This window comes from Camelus bactrianus, chromosome 7 (genome assembly GCF_048773025.1).
Source record: "Camelus bactrianus isolate YW-2024 breed Bactrian camel chromosome 7, ASM4877302v1, whole genome shotgun sequence".
In the NCBI taxonomy this organism is placed as follows: Eukaryota; Metazoa; Chordata; class Mammalia; order Artiodactyla; family Camelidae; genus Camelus; species Camelus bactrianus.
This window is the reverse complement of record NC_133545.1, coordinates 21,231,405-21,244,467: the sequence shown is the minus strand read 5'-3', so window position 1 is coordinate 21,244,467 and position 13,063 is coordinate 21,231,405. Positions and strand designations below refer to the sequence as shown.

At 45.5% G+C, this 13,063-nt stretch overlaps 1 protein-coding gene across 1 annotated transcript in view; it reads right to left on the bottom strand.

Annotated features, from left to right (window-relative positions):
* Window positions 1-2,939: 2,939 nt before the first annotated feature.
* The window catches only part of IMPDH1 (inosine monophosphate dehydrogenase 1), a 31,790-nt gene continuing 21,666 nt past the window's right edge, over window positions 2,940-13,063 (bottom strand). The window contains exons 15-16 of the transcript XR_012508102.1: window positions 6,503-6,642; window positions 2,940-3,687 (exon numbers count right to left, since the gene is read on the bottom strand). The gene's annotated coding sequence lies outside the window, so the exon portion shown is untranslated. The remainder of the gene's footprint in view (window positions 3,688-6,502; window positions 6,643-13,063) is intronic.

Genomic DNA, 13,063 nt, shown 5'->3' with positions numbered 1-13,063 from the left:
AGCACCATGCTGGTTACTTTAGGCATCTCCTCACTTATTCCTCATCGCAAGCCACAGAGAGAGAAGAATGATTGTCACTGGGTTACAGCTTTGGATATTACCCTGACCTCTCTCTCTTACTGCTGTGCAAGACTGGGAAGGGGGTGCTTAAAAAGTTACCTAGGGCAGGTCTGTCTCAAGTATGGAGATCTAGCATAGCACTTGGCCCATGGCACATGCTCAGTGAATTTTAAGACAAGTGAGTGACAAACAAATGAATGATTCTGGGACCCATATGGGCAATAGGTTGCATTTCAGAAAGGCATCAAGGACTCACTTCCTCATCACAGAATTCCCCCAATTGATGTAAGATAAAATTAGGCCACCAAATGAGCCCTTCCCCAGGGAACATCAATGATGAAGTCTAGGATTTATTCTGGGTCCCTAAACAAAACATTGCCAAGGGCGTTCCCTGGATGCACCCCCAGGGATCACTGTAGGGTCCATTCTCTAATAGGGAAACCACCCGGTCCTTTAGGGGCTGCCTAGAGGCTGCATACAAGGATCCAGCCTCTGAATTCTCTCATATACTTAACAAAAATTATCCCATGAGAGACATTTTCCTTGAATCCTCCTCATAGAAAGACTCATTTCCTGCTAATCATGCTCACTTAAAGACTTCTAAATGGAAAGACAGAAATAAACATACCCCAGAACATTAAAATAACAATCTTCCATGACCAAGTGGGGTTATTCCCAGGAATTATATTTTTTAAAATATATTAAAAAGGGAAGTTAGGGTTCCGGATTAAGATGGTAATTGAATGTGTGCATCTAATTTCACTCCCTCCCAAAACGCCACTAAAATTTCAATGACGAGATTTTTAGATTAGGAAGTAAACCTACAAATGAAGAGAAAAGGGAAAATTTTTGAAGCAGAATGGCAGACAGTCACGTGGTTACTGACTTATCAGCCCCAAGGAAAAAGACATCTCAACTGGCAGTAGGGAAAGTTGAGAGCCAAACTGGTCTACATTGCAAGGAACTCAAAAGGCATAGAAATTGGGAATCTAAGGTACCTCTGGATTCCCGGAGGTGAAAGGTGGAAGAGGTTGCTAAGATAAGGACCATAGTGACAAGGGGTTATACCCCTCCATCTTTCTCCCCCACCCCAAGCCACTAGGCAACAGTCCCTCCCCTATCCTAGCCAGAGTCTGGGGGACTTTCCTCTGAAGAAGGTAAAGCAGAGTGTATCTGGATTGGAGAAGCTTCAGGCACAGTTGTGAATGGAGATACCATGCTGAAAATACTGAAAACAAGGGGATTACATGACCATGTCATATGGAATACTAAATGCAGAGATGCTGAGCTTTCTGCCACCAGCAGACTCCCCAGGTGCTGGGAGCAGGACTTATGCAGGACACTGGAAGATACTGCTCTGGGGTATTTCACCAGCCCAAGAAGAAGGACCTAAAGATATTGACATACGAAACAGCCCAGCTAGACTCTGTGGCAAACCCAGCCTCTGAGCTCTAGGTTTCTGACTAGCCTCTCCCACTCCTACAACCTTAATCATGGCCAACGATTACCAGAAATCCAGGAAATTTTCCAGTGAAGAAGAGAGCGACAAAACAAACAACCAGAGAAAGTAACTTGGAGGAAACAGGTTAGAAGAAAGTGTCAGAAAGACCATGGTTAATATCTTTAGAGAGATAAGAGAAGATACTGCATCCATGAAACAAGAACAAGATGCTATACAAAGGAACATCCAGAGAATACCAACAGCAACAATTATGTCTTGAAAAATAAAATCATGACGGCAGAAACAAAAACATCAATAGAAAGATAAGCAGATAAAGTTGATTAAATCTCCCTAGAAAGTAAAGCAAACATATAAAGAGAGAGAAAATATAGGAAAAAAATTAGAACATTTAAGAACAATTTCAGGAGTTAATGTTGAAATAATAAGAGTTCTAAAAAGAAAAAAAACAGAAAAATGAAAAGGAGGAAATCATCAGTGAACTAATCTGAAGAAATTTTCTAGAACAAAAGGGTATGAGTTATGAGTTTCCAGTTCATAAGGGTGGGGTTGATTAGAAGAAACCCACATTCAGGCAAATTAAAGAGAAGGGTCTAGCATAGAAAACAAACTTACGGTTACCAGGGGTCAAAGGGAGTAGGAAGGGATAAGTTGGGAATTCAAAAATTACATCTCTTGGGGAGTGAAGGAAATGTTAGCTATCTTGATTGTGGTAGTGGTTTCATTGGTGTATATACATCTATCAAAATGCATCAAATTGTACATCTGAAATATGTGTAGTTTATTGTACAGGAACCATACCACAATAAATGTGTTTAAAAAATAAAATAAAATAAAAAGAGAAGGGTCTAGAAGCTTCCAGAAAGAAAAAAAGGTAATGTACAAATGATTAGATATCAGAAAAGCTTTGGCTTTCTAAATAGGATCACTAGAAGTTAAAAGCAAGGCTTCCAAAATTCTGAAGAAACTTTTCTTTCAATCTTGAATTTGTATCCATTCAAGCTATCAATCAGGTAAAAAGAGAATATATAGACTTTCAGACATAGAAGATTCCAAAAAGTTTATCATTCATGTCCATTTTCTGGAAAAGCTACTAGAAAAAGTGCTCCCCCCAAACCAGAAAGTAAAAGCAAGAAAGCAGAAAATGTGGGATGCTGGACACAGGAGATCCACCATGGGTGAAAGACAAAGGGGGCTCCTTGGAAGATGACGAAGGGGGATCCCAGGGTGTCAGCTGTGCACCACATGTAGAGGGACACAGGTTCTGATTGGAGAAGTGTGACTGACTCAGGCGATGACACGTTGACAGCTGTCATCACCAAGATCCTTGATGCCAGTGTACCATCTTCGGAACCTCAAGTCAGAATGTTTGAGTGAGCCTGCCCCACTTCTTATTTGTTTTTTTAAAATATATTTTTATTGAAGTACAGTCAGTTTACAATGTGGTGTCAGTTTCTGGTGTACAGCACAATACTTCAGTCACATAAGAAAATACATACATTCGTTCTCATATTCTTCACCATAGGTTACTAGATATTGAATATGGTTCCCTGTGCTATACAGTATAAACTTGTTGTTTATTGGATTTTGTGAGAATCCTCCAGTATTTTGAAATGAGAGACACTCTGCTAGAGTTCAGTAGGTGTTCTGTGTGATTCAGTGGGTTTGTAGATGTAATTCTTGGTGTATTTGTGGGAGAGGGTGAGCTGTGAGTCTCTCTATACCACCATCTTGGCTCCACCCCTGCCCCGCTCCTTATTTGTACTTGCCTTGTCTTGGCCAAGTGCAATGAGGCTACTGTTCACCCTTCTATGCCCGCTCCCTGCCATGGAAGTGTCCCACTTTGACCTGCTCCTGAGAAGGGATGGGAGTGAGCTCAGAAGCAGAGCTCACAGAGCAGCCCACTGCCACTGACCATATTCCATCCACATGTCCAAGGTCTGGGTGACACTACAGCTCCCACTGCATGAGCTCTGTGCTTCCCAGGACTCCCTCATGACCTTGCTCACTGTTGGTCCCAGAAAAGATTCTTGTAAACTCTCTCTTGGAAGCCATAGCCACACCAAGACCCAGAAGTTCTGTACAGCATCTCTTCTCCCAGATGAGTCTTCACCTAGTACAAGATTGTCCTTTCCTTTCATAGTTAGGATTATGCTTGCTTCTCAGCCCTGTTTAGGAATATACACAGATGCAGTGAAACCATAAACAAAAGCAAGGTAAGGATTAACCTAAAAGTCAAGAGATTTGTTCCCTGGGAGAGGGGAGGCCAGGAGGGAGTGGTTATGACCAGAGGAGGGGAACTCAGGGAGCTTCTAAGATGCTGGTCATGTTCTATTTCTTAACCCTATGTGGTGGATACATGAGCGTTCATTTCATTATTTTTTTAAAATAATATATACACTTTTTTCTTTTTTCACTTATACTTTTATGTACTCTTTGAATGTATAATATGTTTTTTCAGTAAAAATTTAAATTCATTAAATTATAGATCAATAGGCCCACTAAGAAAAATATATGACCATTTTAATAGACATTCAAAAGGTAGATTCAAAAATTAATAATGGACGGGTATCTCCTTAATTGATAAAAATTATATTTCAAAAGAACAGCTAACACCATACTTAACAGCCAAATACAAAGAAGAATTCCTATTAAAATTAGAAATGGAGATTCTGCTATCAATGCTTTGTTTGACATTTAACTTTGTTTTGCAAGTTGTAGCTAATGCAAAAAGATGAGAATAAAAAAGAGGAGGAAGACAGAGAAGAATAGAAGGAAGAAGAGGAAAAATAATATGTAAAAAATATTGGAGAACAGTAAAGGAGAAGCCAAGATATCACTATATTGTGAAACGTTTGGAAAGCCATTAGAAAAAAATGTGACTAGGTTAAAGTTAAATATCCTCATCAATAGTTTACAATCTGGTAACGTGGCTTTAAATATCAACTCTGACCTCTAAGCTCCAGACTCATATTGTCTAACTACCTACCTGACATCTCCGCTTCGGAAGAGATGCTTCAAACTTACCGTATCCAAAACAGAACTCTTTTCACAATCATTTCACACACACACACACATACACGTCAACCTCTCCACCAAAAGAACTTTTCCTTCAGCCTCCCTCATTCTTTCCTATTTTATGTAATACTACTACTTTTCTCTATTTACTTGACGAGCCAAAAATCTAGCTGTTGTTCATAATTCCTCTCTTGCTCTTACCCTTACATCTAATTCATCAGCAAATCCAGACAGCTTTATCTCCAAAAGACTTGTCACATCAATGCCCCTCACCCTTCTCTGTCACCATCACTGTCTCACCTAGATTACTGCTTTCTGTCCCCAACCTCCAGCAACAACTGATCCTTTTATTGTCTCCATACTTTTGCCTTTTCAAGAATGTTGTTTGCTGTCCATTGACAGATGACTGGATAAAGATGTGCTGTATATATACAATGGAATACTATTCAGCCATAAAAAAGAATGAAATAATGCCTTTTGTAGCAGTATGGATGGACCTGGAGATCGTCATTCTAAGTGAAGTAAGCCAGAAAGAGGAAGAAAAATGTCATATGATATTGCTTATATGTGTAATCTTAAAAAAAGGACACAAACAAACTTATCTACAAAAGAGAAACAGACTCACAGACATAGAGAACAAACTTATGGTTACCAGGGGTTAAAGGCTATGGGAAAGGATAAACTGGAAATGCAAAAATTGCACCTCCTGGGGAGCGATGGAAATGTTAGCTATCTTGATTGTGGTAATGGTTTCATTGGTGTACACATCTATCAAAATTCATCAAAGTGTTCAACTGAAATATGTGCAGTTTACTGTACAGGAACCAGACCATACTGCAATAAAGGTGTTTTTAAAAAAGGTTTTGAAGGGGTAAAGAGAAACAAAAAAGAATGCTGTTTGGTTGAAATCATACAGTATGTAATCTTTTCCGATTGGTTTTTTCATTTAGTTATATGTACCTAAGCTTGCTCCATGTCTTTTCACAGCTTAATAGTTCATTTCTTTTTAGTGCTGAATAATATTTCATTGTCTGGATGAACCTCAGTCCATTCACCGACTAAAGAACATCTTGCTTGCTTCCCAAGTTTTGGCAATTATGAATAAAGCTGCTATAAACAATCATGTGCAGGTTTTTTGTATGGACATAAGTTTTCAACTCATTTGGGTAAGTACCAAGAAGCACAGTTGCTAGATTGTGCATTAAGAGTATGTTTACTTTTATAAGAAACCACCAAACTGTCTTCCAAAGTGGCTATACCATTTCACTTTTCCACCAACCATGAATTGCTGTTTCTGTTGCTCCACATCCTCACCAGCATTTGGTATTGTCAGTGTTTCAGATTTTAGCCATTCTAGCAAATGCATAGTAGTAACTCATTGTTGTTTTAACTTGGAAGTCCCTGAAAACGTATGATGTTGAGCACCTTTTCATATGCTTATTTATCCCACACTTGGCTCCCCTCACCTCCTTCCAGTGGTCTGGCGAACATCTTCCCTACAACCACTTCCCTGTCTAGCCTTCCTCAGCGCAGCTGTTCTCTCTCATTCCCTCTCTAGCCATGTCTGAGGCTTTCTGTACCTTCTCCCAGGACAGAGGATGAGGTCACATTCCAGGGATAATCCTAGCAGCCAAGAACCAAGAACAGCATGGGACTCATGCACTAGCCACCTGAGTGGAGTTTGGTTTGGTCCTAGGAGGCAGAGGGAGCGGGATGGTAGCAGGATGGAGGGGGTCAGCGAGAAGACTCAGGTGTCAGTTCTGGGATGGGGGTTCCTCAGCCCAGTTGTGCAAAGCTGTCCCTTCTCAGAAGGTCAGAACACCTCCCCAGCACCCGGAAAGCCAGTGCCTGCGAGTGACTGCATGCTCTCTCCAAGAAAGATGAAGAAAAATGGGGGTGAATGAGAGGCAGAGCAGTGAGGAAAAGGAGGCTGGAGATACAGAGATGGGGACCAAGGAGCCTCACCTGGTCTGTTTCATGTCTTCCCTCCTGCTGCTGACTCCTGGGGTGGGGGAGCTGGGGTAGGCTGGGTCTTTGTGGCTTTAGCTCTTGGGGATTAGGGGTGAAGAGGGCAAAGGTCAGGGAGGTCTGCTGCACACATTACTCTGTAATTAAAAAAAATAAAAAGAACAGTGCTTTAACCTTTTGACAAGGACAGCTGTTCCCAAGTGTCTGCTTTGTGGGTCTCTCTACCTCCTTGTTTCTGTTGTCCAGTGTATCTGACTCCTCATTTGCAAAGTGAGGATAATAACAATCCTTCCTTCAAAGAGTTGCTGGGACCACTAAATGAGCCCGTGCATACGGAGCGCTTTGAACCCGCAGAAGCAGCACGGCCACATACTGTGCAAGTGTTCGCTAATGGATTACTGCGGTGCTGTGGTTCCAGGAGTGACAAATAAAGTCTCTGAGGGGAGTGGAGGAGGTGAAGTTGGGGAGGGCAGTGGACAGGGGTACCAGGAGGGGTGGGGACAGGTAAGGGATGAAGGTGGCTAGGAGAGGAGGGTTCCCACCAGGGGATGGGCTATGAGGTGCACTCTAGCCGGCAGGTAGAACTAAGGTAAAGAGGTTGTGGCTGGTAGGAACTGTGATACCATCTGCAAGGTTGATCTGTTTAAGTTTTATAGGGCAGAGTCAGCCCCAGGGAAAAGTGTCCTGGTTCTCACATCCCTGTGAAAACGCACACGCCCCGCTTAAAGTGGAGGTCTCTATCCTGCCCCTCCCATCCTGCCGCAGGCCCAGGGACCACCTAGGCACAAGATTAGAGGGGGACGGGGCAAGAAAGGTCGATGGCCATGCTGGGGGCTCTGCTCCAAGCCCCTCCTCCCACACAAATGTGGGTTGGAGTGAATCTTAGCTGGGCTTTGGCTTTTGACAGCCTGAAGTCTTCCCACAAATGGCGGGAGAACTCAGCTGTTTCCCGCAGCAAGGGAGTGGAGACCCGAAGCCCCGAGTGCTTCTGCCTGTGACCCTCCCTACCCCCGGCAATGTCCCCCATCCCTCCAGTGCTGGAAGGACAGAGAGGAGCAGCTGAGGGGCCTATAGGGCCGAGGGAGGGTGACAAAAGAGCCACAGTGACAGCCCCCGCGGGACACCTGGTCAGGGTGTCGGTGGGGGAAGGCAGCCCCCCATCCCTCTCCCACCAGAGGAGGAACCAGCAGTCCCAACACAGGGCCGGCTCCCCCACTACCTGCGCTGGCCTCCCTCCTCCCCGTGGCCAAGGGCCAGGGAGGAACCTCACAGCAATCTCTGGTCCTCATCTCCACCCTCCTCCCTGTTTCCTGAGACCTGATGCCTTCGTTTTGTAAATGGCAAAGTTGATGCTGGGACACTGGGACACCCGTCTTCGTCACCTACCACAGAGTCTGGGCTGGGCAGGGATAGAGGGAGGGGGCCAGCTGTGTGCCTGGGGCTGCCCTTGGGGCTGCCCTCAGGTCCTTTATCCCCCTCTCCTGCCCGCTCTCCTGGACAGTGGGTGGGAAGTTTGATATTTGGAGTGCAGGCTGAGGGCACAAGCAGCTTGTGTTTGACATGTTTCTGCGCTCTGTGCCCTACTCCCACCACAGCTGCAGCCCCTGATCAGGTTGCCTGTAGGAGGGGAACTGGCGGAACCCCCTTGTAAAACTTTTCTGGAAAGAAGGGGATGGATGGACAGGTGAGAAGGCAAACCAGAAATACTATTGCCCTCAGGCTATGGGAGCAGATTGCTCATAACACACTTCTTGTTTTACAAGGTGAAACAAGCCATTCACCCAACTCCATCAATAATTATAATAATGGGGGCGGAGGATATAGCTCAGTGACATGCCTTGCATGCATAAGGCTCTGGGTTCAATCCCAAGTACCTCCATGAGAAGAATAATTATTATTAGAATAATAATAATAACTAATAATGCATCTGAATCAGCCTCACTTGGGACCCGGGAGACCCGGGTTCCAGCCCTGTCCTGGAAGAGCTGTGAAGAATGTCCACTGTTCTCCTCTCAGGGCTGGGCTGCTGCTGATAGGACGGTGAAGTCATGTCTGCGAGGGCAAGGACAGGAAAAGCTTGGAGGGTGGAGACCCCCAGGAGATTGGGGCAGGCGGGCTTGGGAGGTGATGAGGGAACCCAGAGGTGGCCACTGAGAAGCTGAGATGAGGAGAGCCCACCTCATCCTGGCACCTGGGGCAAGGCCCTGCTCCGCCCAGAGGGGAAGGCTGCCCCTGCCCAGGCCCTCTCTGCCAGTGCGGGAGTCGGGGGTGGTGACATGGGAGGAGGGCAGAGAGTGACATAGGGTGAGAGCTCAAGAAAGACTGAGTCATTGACCAGATGCAGGGAAGAGGGGCCTGCAGGTGGATCCTCGAGACCCTCACCATTCCCACTGTCCACACGGACCAGCCCCTGCCCCCCAGCTCACAGCCTCCCTTGGCTTTGGCCCTTGGTGCTGAGTGAATCCTCGCAACAGACTAGTTCAGAGAAGGGAGCCCAGGAAAGAGGGGTGAGGGCTGGCCCCAGAGCAAGGTTTCTTGATCCTTGGAGGTAGAGCCTTTTCTGAGAATCTGCTGGAAATTCTAATCCCTCTGCCCAGAAAAATAGACACACAACCGTACCCACATGGCAGGGTGACCTCCAGAGCCCACGCATGAACCGCAGCCCACAAAATCCTCTCTCTTCTTCCATCCTGCTGTTGCCCAAGTACCTACTCCTCCATGCCCCATGCCAGGGCCCTAGGGGCTAAGAAGCAACCACTACCTCGGGGAGTTGCAGGCTGGACCCAGAGCGAACCGAGGACTCGAAGCCAAAGCAGAGGGAGTTCCAGGAGGGAGGGGCTCACTTCCAATCTGGGGAGGCAGGCTTGGGGTCACACCAAGCCCACAGGCCCTAGAGTCAGCCAAGCTCTTCACCTATGCAGGGGGATCTACGACCACCACAAGGGATGGTGTGAGATAGCGTCAACACTTGTAGCGCAGAGCAAGGCTCATGGTAAATGTGCCGTGAATACTCCCTCTAGCGTTGGAAGAGGGGAGCACCGTAGGGGGCATGGAAAGTGGAATAATGGCCCTCCAAAAATGCCCACAACTTCATCTCTGGAGCCTGTGACCTTGTTACCTTACGTGGCAAAAGGGACTTTGCAGAAGAGACTACATTAAGGGTTTTTGAAGGATTATCTGGGTGGACCCAATGATTACAGGAGTCCTTAACAGAGGGAGGCAGGAGTGTCAGAGTCACGGCAGATGTGACAATGGAAGCAGAGGTCAGAAAGGCAGGGAGGTTTGAAGATGAGGCCTTGCTGGCTTTGAAGAAGTAGGAAGGGGACAAGAGGCAAAGAATTCAGGTGGTCTCTAGAAGCTGGAAAAAGCAAAAGAAAGGATTCTCCTCTGGGGCTTCCAGAAGGAACACAGCCTGGAGGATCCATTTTCAACTTCTGACTTCCAGAGCTGTAGGATAATAAAATAAATTGGTGTTGTTTTAAGCCGCTAAATTTGTGATAATTTGTTACAGCAGCTACAGTAAACTAATACACTTGCCAGGAGAATTTGGAGCTTGCTGGGTTGAGGCTATGATGCAGGAGGGAGGCTGGAGGGAGATTTTTGCAGCCAGCAGGGCAAGGAGTGAGACTGACGGGAGGGAGGAGGGGCCGGCCACAGAGTGCTCAGCCCGTGACCTCACCCTTGGCCAGCCAAGCTGCCCTGGCATCCGGACGCCTGTCAGTCCGGGGTTATATGCCTCACTGGGCCAGAAAGGGATCCCTGCGTAGCCAGGCCCCAGGCAAGGGTGGGGGTGTGGCAGAGAAGGCTGGTGCCAGGGGAGGGAGCCCAATCAGCCCCGGGGCCCGCAGAGGCCACACAAGGGGAGGGGGGAGGCCAGCAGGGGCTGGCGAGGTGCCCTGTCACCCAGGGCCCCCTGCCAGCTCAGTCCTGCTCTACCTCTCTCCTGCCGGGTATGAAGCACTCCTGTTCTCTCTTCTTTTTCCCTCTCCTGCCCTGGGCTCCCCTGGGAAAGTGGGAGGAGGAGGGACTTTGGGGCTAGAGAGCAAGAGAAGGGGTCACAACCTCAGCTCAGTGGTTGAGTAGCTGGGCAACCTTGGGCAAATCACTCTACCTCTCTGAGCCTGTTTTCTCCTCTGGAATTGAGGATAATAGTTTCCTCTTCACAGGGGAATGTATTAAATGACATAATGTATGAATATACAGGGCCCAGCATAAACCTCCCAAGGGCAGCTGGCCTTTGTGTTATCAAGTGTATACACGCCACTGCGCACAGATATAACATTAAGCTTATCTCCCCTGGTGGATACCGAGTTCATCTAGGGAACACGGTGTGCTGTCCACCTTTGCATCTCAGCACTGTTACATTTACTGGTGTGTATTAAGTGATGAATATATGTTTTACCTATTCACTCATTCAACAAGTACTTATGTGTGACACTTTTTTTCCTTTGGTTTTTTTTTGTGTGTGTGACACTTTTGGATGATGAAGATACATGAGGGAAAACAGACTGTATACATATAAACAGAGAGGATGAGATGGCCAAAAGGCACACGCAAAGATGCTCAATACCATTAATTATCAGAGAAATGTAAATCAAAACTACAATGAGGGAGGCGGAGGGTACAGCTCAAGTGGTAGAGCACATGCTTAGCATGCATGAGGTCCTGGGTTCAATCCCCAGTACCTCCTCTAAAAATAAATAAGTAAATCTAATTAACCCTCTTCAAAAAAAAAAAACTATAATGAGGTATTATTTGGCATACAATGGTATACAATGAGGTATACCAGTATTCTGACTGGTATTTCACACCAGTTGAAATGGCCATCATTAAAAAGTCCACAAATAATAAATGCTAGAGAGGGTGTAGAGAAAAGGGAACCCTCCTACACTTTTAGTGGGAATGTAATTTGGTGCAGTCACTAGGGAAAACAGTATGGAGATTCCTTTAAAAACTCAAAATAGAGCTACCCTATGATCCCACAATCCCACTCCTGGGCATATATCCAGAGGAAACTCTAATTTAAAAAGATACATGCATTCCAGTGTTCACAGCAGCACTATTTACAATAGCAAAGACATGGAAGCAACCTAAATGTCCATTAACAGTTGATTGGATAAAGAAGATGTGATATAAATATACAATGGAATACGACTCAGCCATAAAAAGGAATGAAATAATGCCATTTGCAGCAACGTGGATGGACCTAGAGATTATGATACTAAGTGAAGTAAGTCAGACAGAGAAAGATAAATATCATATGATATCATTTATATGTGGAATCTAAAAAAATGATACAAAGAACTTGTTTACAAAACAGAAAGAGACTCACAGACATAGAAAACAAACTTATGGCTACCAAAGGGGAAAGAAGAGGGGAGGGATAAATTAGGAGTTTGGGATTAGCAGATACAAACTATTATATATAAAATAGACAAACCACTAGATCCTACTGTATAGCACAGGGAACTATATTCAACAGCTTGCAATAATGAACCTATAATGAAAAAGAACATGAAAAAGAATATATATATGTATAATAGAATCACTATGCTATGCACCAGAAACTAACACAACATTGTAAATCAACTATACTTAAATTTAAATAAATAAATAAGTAAATAAATAAACAGGATGTTTGTGATGCGTTACAAAAAACAACAAAGCAGTAAGACAGGCATGCCAGGATGGGGGGAGGGGAGTGGTTTGCTACTTTGTACAGGGGGTCTGGGAAGCTCTGTCTCAAGCTGCTGCTGTAGCCGAGACCTAGAGGAAGCGAGGGAGTGAGACACATGGATTTCTGGGGAAGTGAGGATTCTGGCCTGGAGGGAACATTCGAGGACAGCATGACCAGTGCTGTGGGAACAAGGTGGATGAGGGTTAAAGGGTAGAAAACAAGGTCTGACACAGTGGGGCTGGATCACACAGAGCCTTGCAGGCCACAGTAAAGACTGGATTTTACTTTGACCCCAGGGAAGCCACTGGAGGGCTTTGAACAAAAGCATGATATGCTCTGGCTGACATTTTAGTAGAATCACCCTGGCTGCTGTGTAGAGGAGACTCTGTAGGGAGACAACGTTGGGGACTGGAAGAACGGGAGCTCACTGCAGGAACCCAGGCAAGAAGCGACGGTGGCCTGGGCCAGTGTTGCTAAGGAAGAGACTGGAGGAAGCGGTCAGATTGATGATACATTATGAAGGCAGTGAGAACCACCATGGATTACACATGGAGCGTGAGAGAATGAAGAGTCAAGGGGGGCTCCAAGGATTTTGTTGTTGTTGTTGGTTGTTAGTTTATCTGAGTCACTAAAGAATGGAATTGCTAGTTTTCCAGATAGGGTAGATTTAACGAGGACCGGGTCTGGGAGGATGGTGAGAGAGTGTGAAGGTTCATTTTACATGTCAGCCTGAGTGGGCCATGGGACACCCAGATACTTGGTCAAACATTCTGGTTGTTTGTAAGGGTGTTTCTGGATGAGAATAACATTTGAATCTGCAAGACTGGGTAAAGTGTTTTGCCCTCCCCAATGTGGGTGGGCTTCATCCAGTTGGTGAAGGC